The sequence below is a fragment of the Mirounga leonina genome, unplaced genomic scaffold (assembly GCF_011800145.1).
Source record: "Mirounga leonina isolate KUSES-001 unplaced genomic scaffold, KU_Mleo_1.0 Mir_376, whole genome shotgun sequence".
Lineage (NCBI taxonomy): Eukaryota > Metazoa > Chordata > Mammalia > Carnivora > Phocidae > Mirounga > Mirounga leonina.
In genome coordinates this window covers 11,709,602-11,719,619 of record NW_023270718.1, presented here as the reverse complement: position 1 = coordinate 11,719,619, position 10,018 = coordinate 11,709,602, and the positions used below count along the sequence as shown (strand labels likewise).

Sequence of the window (10,018 nt, the reverse complement as noted above, 5' to 3'; positions counted from 1 at the left end):
AAAAAAAATGCAACATGGAGGAAGAGGAGTCAGAGCTTAGGCCCAAGGTAGGTCAGGCTGACCTGAGTTTGCAGCTGGGTTCCTCTGACTAACCTGTGTGATCTTGGGCCCCGAGGTCCCCTGTCTGTGATTTTAGTTTCTTCATATCTAAAGTACTGGACTCAGAATGCACAGTGTGGGGTTTTTGGGAGTATCAACATTCAGCTCCCGGCCCAGGCTGCCTTGCATTAATGTTGGGCACCTCTGTGACTTGTGGAAAACCCCACACCTGTCTTGGGCCACACCCCTAACAGTGTTACAGCCCTCCAGACCTGGGAGTCAGAAAGTGCCTCTAGCCACCGGCATCCTCTCACACTCCATCCTAGCTCAGAGGGATCCATTCTTGACTGCTGCGGGAACCAGAACCTCACTTGCTCCTGCCCTACCTTTCATCTCTCAGGGCAGCTGGTTGTGTAGTTCTTGGCTTGAAATTGTTAGGCAGTATTGGAATTTTCCTTCTGGTCACCAAGGATGCTACATTTAGATTCAGAGTGAGGTATAACCCACTGGCACTGTGCTAGTTCCTGCTGAGTACACTGAGCGACCTGAACGCATTTTCCTTCCGCAGGAGGAATTTATAATCACATTACTTCATCTTAACAAAATAGAATAATGAGAAAGATTTTGCCTTGACTGAATATTGAATTTTGTAGTTCTGCATAGACTGGTGCAGCTAGCCTCTTAAGCTGTGGCATACCCTCATTGTCTTATGAGGTTCAGTGTCTGCCTATCCTACAACTCAGCAATTCTTTTAGGGATTTATCCACAGGAAATGAAAGCACGTGACCACAAAATCCTGGTACATGAGGGGCACCTGGCTGGCTCAGTCCGCAGAGCATGTGAATCTTCAACTTGAGGTCACACTGGGTATAGAGATCACTTAAAAATATTTTTTAAAATCTCTTTAAAAAATCCTGGTACATAAATGTTCATAGCATCTTTATTCATAATAGCTAAGGTTGGAAACAGCTCTGATGGGTAACAACTGGTGAGTGGAATAAACATGTATTTCCTACAATGCGGTACTACTCAGTAATAAATAATGGTATATGTTATAACATTGATGAATCTCCCAAAATTCTGGTGAGTGAAAGACCACACAAAACAGTCCATATGGTATAAATTATTCCATTTATATAATGTGCTAGAAAAGACAAAACTAACCTATGATGGCAGAAAGCAAGTCCTCAGTAGTTGTCTGACACATGGGTTGGAGGTGACTGAGTGGAAAGTAGCACAAAGTGAACTGTAGATGTGATGAGAATGTTCAATATTTTAAATGTGGCCATTTCATAGGTGGATACATTTGTAAAACTCACTTACACATTTAAAAGAGCATTTTGGGGCATTGGGCTGGCTTAGTCGGAAGAGCATCTGAATCTTGATCATGAGTTTGAGCCACATGTTGGGTGTAGAGATTACTTAAAAAAATTAGAAGCATTTGGGGTGCCTGGGTGGCTCAATCCGTTAAGCATCCAACTCTTGATTTCAGTTCAGGTCATGAACTCAAGGTTGTGAGATCCAGCCATGCATCGGGCTCTGTGCTCAGCAGGGAGTCTGCTGAAGATTCTTCCTCTCCCTCTGCCCATCTATATTGTATGGGTGGAGGTTTCTATCATTTGTCCTGCATAACCCACCACCCTGACTTGCACAAACACAGGCAGGCTAAAGAATGTTGTTTGTGAGACTTGTGCTGCATGAGTAACCTCGGGAGTCTGGGTAGTTGACATTAGCTGGCCTCCAGGTCCGAACTGGCCCTTCCGACCTGGACACTAAGAGCTATAAATTTTGCCTTGTATCTCCTCTGGCTCCGGGCTGGGCTGGCCCCCCAGAATGGAATCTGGGAAGAGAGACAAGTATATGGCCCAGGCTCCCTGAAGATGTAAAGACATGGTAACATAGAAATGCAGCCCACTTCAAACTGCACATAGGCAAACACATGTTTAACTTTAGACCCTGTCATTTGCCCTGTAAATATGGCCGATTGGGATGGTCAGTTGAAAGTCTCACCTGAGGGGAGGACGCTCCGCTTAGGCCTCTCAGTCGGAACTCTGGCATGGCTGTCTCCAGGGGGCTTCCCCAGCTAATGAGGTTGGATGTTGTAAGTACCCAATTTGATGTAATTTGTCTTGTTCTACTTTACTGCTTACTATTGCCCTCATCTATGTGCAGATTTCCCTTCTTTCTGTTTCAATTAGATTTTTATAATATCAATAAAGTGCTTTCCCCCTTTGAAATTGGGAGTATGGCTGCTGTGAACCTTGTTTAGCACATCCTCCCCTCGCTCTCTCAAATAATAAATCTTTTTAAAAAAATTAAAAAATTAGAATTTTATTGTATGTAAATTAACAGTATTGACATAAATGATGCCAGCAGTTATAAAATCAGGAGATTCTACATAAAAACCCATACCTCTGTCTTTTCTTGAACATCTGAATACAGAGCGACTGTGTGTTGATCCATTTCTCTCTTTCTCTATACATTGGGAGGGCCAGACCTACCTCAGTACCAGGTAGAGCTGGAAAGCAACGGTGGCTACTAGTACTAGGTCCATGCTCTCAGGCCAGAGTTACTGCCCTTGTGATGGCCACTGAGCAGAAGACTGAGGGAGGCAATGGGAATTTCAGTTATTTCCTCTTTCCTTCTTTCCCTCCCTCCTCACTCTCCTTTTTTTCCCTTCCTTCCTTCCTCCCTTTTTCTTTTTCTTTCTTCCTTTCTTTTTCTTTCTTTTCTTTTCTTTCTCTTTTTCCTCTTCTCTTTTCTTTCATAAAGTACACTCTATGTCCAACATGAGGCCTGAACTCACGATCCCAGTATCAAGAGTCACATGCTCTACTGACCAAGCCAGCCAGGTAACCCAGTTCTTTCCTCTTTATATACACAGGTCTACAGGTCCTGGAAGCTCTGCACACCCCATGCAGCATGACCATAGACAATGGAGCAGGTGAGTCCCTTTATTTTTTTTTAAAGATTTTATTGATTTATTTGAGAGAGAGAGACAGCAAGAGAGGGAACACAAGCAAGGGGAGTGGGAGAGGGAGAAGCAGGCTTCCCACCGAGAAGGGAGCCCAATGTCGGACTCGATCCCAGGACCCCGGGGTCATGACCTGAGCTGAAGGCAGACGCTTAACCGACTGAGCCACCCAGGTGCCCCAGGTGAGTCCCGTTAAACAGACTATGTCCCCTCTAGTTTTTCAGGGACCCTCATCTCTCTGTAACTTCATGGTGCCCCCCTTTTTAAAAAGATTATTTATTTCTGGGCACCTGGGTGGCTCAGTCGTTAAGCGTCTGCCTTCGGCTCAGGTCATAATCCCAGGGTCCTGGGATCGAGTCCCGCATCAGGCTCCCTGCTCGGCGGGAAGCCTGCTTCTCCCTCTCCCACTCCCCCTGCTTGTGTTCCTGCTCTCGCTATCTCTCTGTCAAATAAATAAATAAAATCTTTAAAAAAAAAAAAGATTATTTATTTCTTTATTTGAGAGAAAAAGAGAGAGAGCACAAGCTTGGGGCACAGGGAGAGGGAGAAGCATACTCCCCACTGAGCAGGGAGTCCGATGTGGGGCTTGATCCCAGGATCATGATCTGAGCCGAAGGCAGATGCTTAACTGACTGAGCCACCCAGGCGCCCCTTCATGGTGTTTCTTTATTCACATATCTCAGCACCTGGCCCATGCAGGTCTTATATTGTGATACCTGCACATAGGGGTCCAGCCTCCCAGGGTTATGGGTTCTGGTCATGTCCCAGAAGTCAGCTTCTCAACACTTCTGGGGAAATGAGAAATGCTCTAACAAGGAACCCACTTCTTTCTCATTTCTGACAATGGATCAACTACCCCCTTTCTCACAAAGAGCTCCAGGTTCCTAAGTCACTCTGACCTAAGGTCACAAGTTTTAGCTTGTAGTGCTCTTCATATAGGAGGCCTAGGGGCAGTAATACAATAATGTCACAACTGGAGAGGCATGCACTGCAATCCGCAGTTCCCCCTGAGGCAGATGTTACGGGGACCCCCAACAACACTTGCTCATTTTCATGTTGGCAGATCTCAATATCTCAACCTCTTCCTCATGATAAATAAAGCAATAGAGATTTTATTTTTTAAGTCATCTCTATATCCAGTGTGGAGCTTGAACTCACAACTCCAAGATCAAGAGTTACATTCTCTACTAACTGAGCCAGCCAGGCACCCGAGCAATGGAGATTTAAAATGATTTTTAAAAATAAGGCATTTATGGGACGGCTGGATGGCTCAGTCCTTTAAGCGTCTGCCTTTGGCTCAGGTCATGATCCCAGGGTCCTGGGATTGAGTCCCGCAGTGTGTTCCTTCCTCAGCAGGGACCCTGCTTCGCCCTTTGCCTGCCGTTCTCCCCTGCTTGTGCTGACAAACAAATAAATATTTTAAAAAATTAAAAATAAGGCATTTATTATCAGTCAAGAGTAGTCTGAGAAAGCTGGTTTGGGGGTGCCTGGGTGGCTCAGTCGTTAAGCATCTGCCTTCGGCTCAGGTCATGATCCCAGGGTCCTGGGATCGAGCCCTGCATCGGGCTTCCTGCTCAGTGGGGAGCCTACTTCTCCCTCTCCCACTCCCCCTGCTTGTGTTCCCTCTCTCGCTGTTGTCTCTGTCAAATAAATAAATAAAATCTTAAAAAAAAAAAAAAGCCTCTGACTCTTGATCTCAGTTCAGGTTTTGATCTCAGGGTCCTAAGTTCAAGCCCCACATTGGGCTCCACACTAGGCATGGAGTCTACTAGAAAGAAAAAAGAAGAGAAGAGAAGAGAAAGAAAGGAAGAGGAAGGAAAAAGGAAAGTTGGTTTGAATGTTAACTCAGGGGATCATGAAATTCATCACGGTATTACACACGGAGTTGACATCTATGAAGAAAGGAAACTTTCCCCAGAATCCCTCCAGAGACTCGTCAGGTCTCCTTGTCCAGAGCTGACATGTGTCCATGCCTAACACAATCATGGATGATAGATATGAAACCCCACACCAGCTCAGGACAAGTGGGATTCCCTCCAGGGGAGCTCAGTTTCAGACTTTCCTGAGCAACACAGGCATGACTGCAGCACAGTCCAGGTGTCACAGATCCTGCTTGTCCAAATCCTGGTAGATCACAGACACAACACAACCAGACAACAGAGGCTTTCCTGCTGCATTAAAGAGTCTGACTCGAGCAGCACCAGATCCAAGATGGCGGCCAGCAGGAGGCTGATGAAGGAGCTTGAAGAAATCCGCAAATGTGGAATGAAAAACTTCCGTAACATCCAGGTTGATGAAGCTAATTTATTCACTTGGCAAGGGCTTATTGTTCCTAGAGAGACACAGCGAGAGAGGGAACACAAGCAGGGGGAGTGCGAGAGGGAGAAGCAAGCTTCCTGCTGAGCAGGGAGCCCGATGTGGGGCTCGATCCCAGGATCCTGGGATCACGACCTGAGCCGAAGGCAGATGCCCAACCAACTGAACCACCCAGGCGCCCCAGCCTTCTCGAATTTCTTACCCAATGAACATGTTCACTCTTAACCATTAGCATATTCCTCCTAGTCTTTTTACTGTAATTTTTAATGGACCATTTGATAGTTTCATAATTATTACATATTTTCATCATTTAGTCATTTGCCTTGAAACTCTTTGTGAACGTAACTTTTGATAACTGTACAATATCCCGTAATATTTGTTATCATTTATTCAATCATTCCTTAATTTTGGATTGTTTTTCCATTTTTAAGATAATTTATCCATGAACATCTGTATGTGAAAAAGTAAAAAATAAAAAAAAAATAAAGAGTCTGACTCCATTTCTGATGCTTGACTGCTGACTTCTTTCTAAACCTCATCTTCTCTTTCCCTTTTGGCTCCTTATATGGACAGGTTGACAGGCAAGTTTGCATGCTCCTTCTCCTTTGGCACCTTAAATGTCACAAATCTCCAGCCTTCCTAAGGTTAGACATGTGACCAAAGGCTTTCCCACATTTGCTACACTCAGGGCCTTCCACCAGCTTGAACTTTCTGCTGCTGATTTAGAGTATAACTTTGGCAGAAAGCTTTTCTGCACTCCATGCACTTGTAAGGCCTTTTCCCAGAGTGAATTTTGTGATGCTTTTTCAGTTTACAGGTGTGGCTGAAGGTCTTCCTACTCTCCTGACTTACACAGGATATTTCTCTAGTGTGAATTTTCTGGTGACTAACAAGCACTGATTTCTCCTTGCAGACATCTCTATTTGGTGGACATCTACATAGCCTCTCTTCTGGGTGAGTCAGGTGGCTAAGGAGGGTGGAGCTCTTCAGGAAGTCTGTCCCCCAGTTGCTGCACTTGAAGGGCTTCTCTGCAGTGTGGACTTTGGGAACTGCCCAATATTGGGGCTGGGTGGGAAGGCCTTCCTGAGCTTGGTGCTCCTTAACGGCTTCCTATTACTGCGGGTGGGTGGGTGTTAGGTCATGGCTGTCTAGGACATCCTTACATGTGCACAGCTTTTCTGTAGTATGCGCTCATCACAGGTGGGAGGTTTCTCTCCATACTGAAGTCAACTGTTTCAGTTGAAGGTTTAAGTGGAACCAGAATTCTCTCCTGCATGCCCCACACGTGTGCAGTTTCTGCCCAGGTCTATTTCCATGCTTCTCCAGGGACAAAGTCTCTGAAGACTTAACCACCTGGGTTATAGGGGTGGTGGACCTTCTGGCTAGAAGGACCAGCACTGGGAGTCCAGACCTGTGATACGATTTTTCTAGAAACTTCTTATTCCAACAGTGCCTCCTTATCTTCCCTTCCACATGAATTACCTGAAAATAGGGAAATGCCCTTTCTGTAGGTCATGGTACGTGGGTGAGGATGGATCCATCATTAAGTGGGGGCCAGGATCAGGGGGGAAAAGAGCAAGTCCTGTTGGTACAGGCTCTGGCCAGACCAGTGCAAAATATCTCAACAGGGTCAAAGATTCAATGTGGCTGGCAGGATCTGCTGCTCACCCTCTGCAAACACAATGCAGCAGGGATGCTGGGACAGGCAAATGCTGCACAGAAAGAGCCCAGACACGGATGTAACATCCAGTCACTTCTTAGGATTAGGCTTCCAAGGATTATTTACCAATACATGAACATATCCTAACAGCTAAATAGAAGCTAACACTGGAGGACCCAGCATAGGGAGAGTAGTTACAAAATGAAACTTGAGGAAGGAGAGGTAGGAACTAGACATCAGGAAGAGAAGGCAAGAGGACGGAATGTTCCAAAAGGTGTAAGAAGTTGGACTGAGGTTGGGACAATGACTTTGGCAACAGGACAGTGATGTGGTACAGGACCATGGCCAGCCACAATTCAACCTAGACCAGGCCTCAGCCCATACCTGAATTTCACTCAGCAAGGCCCACCTGTTCTGGGACTCTGTTGTAATGGCTAGAATTGCATCTTCCCAGCTAGATATCCAGGACTCCATGTCATGCTCTGACAAAATGACGTTGTGGGATGGAGTGGCCACGAGTCCTGTGGAGGACAGGGCAGGTAAAGGGGCCTGCCCTGACTGTTGACCTTTCTGCGGAAGTCAAGAAGCTGGCTTCATCTTTATCATTAGTGAGGAGGAAGCAGGAAGGATGTCACAAAATGAAACTTTGAGAGGGGTTTTTCAGGAATAGCCAGGGGCTGCCCCTGGCCCTTTGTTCGATCTATCCCTTGCAAGCAATGACAACAGGACCCCCAGAGACTGGCAGTGGCAATTCTAAGGAAGTATCTGCTGGAGAAAGAAAGCAGAATCCATGGCACAGAGAGACTCTGTTATGGAGCCAAACCCAATGGCTTGTTGGAAAGATGGAGAGAACCTTGACCTTTCTTTCCAAGCCACCACAAACCTGGGGCAGCAAAGGTGCAGTGGCTCAGGGAGAGCACAAGTGAGTGCCCACAACTCTGAAAAAGAACACGTAAAGAGAGGCAGGAGATTCACTCAGTAAGGCTGTGAACATGAAGTCATCCAACATCACGTCCTGGTACAGGATCCTCTGGGCCAGTGAAGAGTCTCCACTCCTCCTGAGAGGTACATGGCCACATCCTTGGGTCACCAGGCCTTGCAGTGAGGGAGACAGCTGATCCTGCAGGGCACATGAATGGATATCTTCGAGCCCCAGGCACCTTGCTCTCTCCCCTGGCAACCCTCTCCCCTATAACACCTCTTAGACATAACCCCTAACTCCTCAGAAGGAACGCTAGTCTACCAACATCAGGGCCTTCTCCTTCTCCCAAGACCCACTGGCCACTGCATTGCAGCCGCTGCATCATAAAGTAGGAGGGGAAATGGATATCATCCAATCTGTACATGCTCTACTTCCAGATGGTTCCGTGGACATTCCCCACAGTGTGACCTATGATAAAAATAGCCCAGGTTCACAAACTTTGCCCTAGGGCCCCAGCACCAAGCCCTTGTACTCACTGTTCTGCCTGACTCATGACAGACTCACCAGTTTGTGACAGCTCCTTTCTCACACCCCTAGGTCCTCTTCTTTCTTCTATGTCCTTGCATCAGCCCTCTCAACTCTCCCCAGGCCACTCTGCACATGGCAGCTAGTGACCCTGGAAATAATAGCCAAGATCCAATTTCCAGTTGATCTTGCAACTAAACCTCCCATGGCACTCGGGGCTAGGGGCTGCCCCTGGCCCTTTGTTCAAGGCCTTCCCCACCTGTCACTGTCCTCTGCTCCACCTCTCAGCTACAAACACCTGGATTCCCAAATACCCGTGGCCCTCTTACAGCTCTGCCTTTGCTTGTCTTAACCCCTTACGAGGTGTGTCCTACCTGTTCCACCACAGGATGGTCCTTCAGGCCCCACTAGCTCCACTATCACTGTGGATAACGCATCCTAACCCCTGCACTTGCAGTAGATTGAGCCATCATTCTATAGCAGCATGCCTACAAGGCCTGCAGTCCCACTGTGGAGCCTCAGGAGAGTGCAGAACCTCCCTGGACCCTTCCCTGTCACATGCTCTCACAACCTGTCCTCCCTGGGTCCACCATCTTCCAAGTCTGACCCAGAGCTACCTCCCTGGTCTAGGGCTCATTACATGCCTGGACTATTGCTGAAGCCTCCTCTCTGGCCGCCCTGCTTTCGCCCTGGCCCCTCAGTCTGTTCACACACCAGCCAAAGAAACCAGTTAACAGCAGAGTAAGAATAAAGGGCCAGTGTTTAGTCTCCTTACAGAAAGCCTAAGCTGCAGCCTGAACTCTCCTATCAGGTTCTCTTTCCTCACAAGATGTAAGGAGGATTTGGGGTTCCCTGATGGCTCCCAGTTCAAGCTCACAAACGAGCCTCTGCAAGTCTCCGTCTCCAAGCACGAAAAGCCCTTTCAAGCCCCTCCCCCTCTCTTTGGCGGCACACTGACCCGTGATGTGGGACACAAAGGCACAGAATGAGAGTGACTCCCATCATCCCAGACAAAGAAATGGAAACGGCAGGAATCCCACGGCACACTCACTCATTCACTAACGTCGGGGCTCCAGGAGCTTGGGGCCAGGGGTACCGCCCGGCTTCTGTAAGCAGGACCCTTCACTCTCCAAAGACTTCCGGTGGCGCCGCTGTTCCCATGGTAACCCGCTAGGGTCCGAGGAGAAGCGGCGGCGCGCCCGTTAGGAACGGACCGCTGCGGGCAGCCAGCCCTCCGAGCCCCGGTCTCCCGCTCAGTATGGTGGAAACACGCCCAAGGCGCCTCTCCTGGTCAGGTCACCGGGTTGGACGGGCTCTAGCGGAAGTCCCGGCGGACATCCCCGACGGCGGTCCGTTCTATTTCCGAGAAAACGAGGCTCGAGGAGTTGGGGATGGTAGCTCGTAGGCCGCGCCCGCAGGCGCAGAGGCCCAGAAAAGAGCCGTCCCCACCTTCCACACTTCGAGCACCTCGAGCCCTGGAGGCTGACGCCCTGCAGTTTCCAGGACGCGTCCCCAACCCGGGTTTCAGGGCCTTCGAACCGGCGCACAGCCAGTCAAGAGAAAACCTCAGGGCGACGCCGGA

The 10,018-nt window shown here is 48.2% G+C and overlaps 1 long non-coding RNA gene across 1 annotated transcript; it reads right to left on the bottom strand.

The window, feature by feature from the left end:
* Positions 1-5,297: 5,297 nt before the first annotated feature.
* LOC117997938 lies at positions 5,298-10,018 on the bottom strand. Its single transcript, XR_004675920.1, has 2 exons — positions 9,488-10,018; positions 5,298-8,109 (listed from the first exon to the last, which is right to left on the bottom strand). It is a non-coding gene; the product is annotated as an uncharacterized LOC117997938 (long non-coding RNA).